Raw genomic sequence first — 661 nt, forward strand, 5'->3', positions numbered from 1 at the left:
GGGGGGGCCCCGCCACAGGCCCCCTCCTGGCTCCGTTCCTGCGAGCAGGAGCAGGGGGCGCTGGCGTCGGCCGGGAGGTCGCGATCCCCCACGAGGGAGGCCCTGCGACCTGGGGACCCGCCAGGCTCCCGGCCCAGCGGGGAGGAGAGGACTGGCGAGGCAGAGGGGAGGAAGAAGGTGCTAGCAGGAAACCACCGACCGGGAGGGAAATGGACAGAGAGCCCTTGTGTCGGCCCAACACCCCTTCCCCCAACCCCAGCCAAGCCAAAGGCGCATTCAGTGTACCGTGTAGTGAGCGCCTGCTGAGGAAAAAGCACCGCGCTAGGTTGGGGCCGTGAAAAACAAGAAGTGGGCCTGGTTCGCAGGCCTTGCAGGAGCGTAGGCTCTCAGAGGCGGGCTCGTATAAATGAATCCAGCCAACTGCTGTGAGATACGGATGGTTATGGGGATCCAAAGACACCCGGGCGAGAGAAGTTTGGAACAGAATCTTCTTAAAGTACCTCACGGATTTTTCTGATTATAAAGTGGGTCTCAGAAGCTTAGGGTCTTGCGTGGTTAGTACCTGGATGAGAGATCATATGGGAATACTAGCTGTTGTCGGCATAAAATCAAATATTTTATTATTTTTTAAAAAATAAACTATTAAATAATAAAATAAAAT

This window comes from Galeopterus variegatus, unplaced genomic scaffold, assembly GCF_000696425.1.
Source record: "Galeopterus variegatus unplaced genomic scaffold, G_variegatus-3.0.2 Scaffold5296, whole genome shotgun sequence".
NCBI lineage: Eukaryota > Metazoa > Chordata > Mammalia > Dermoptera > Cynocephalidae > Galeopterus > Galeopterus variegatus.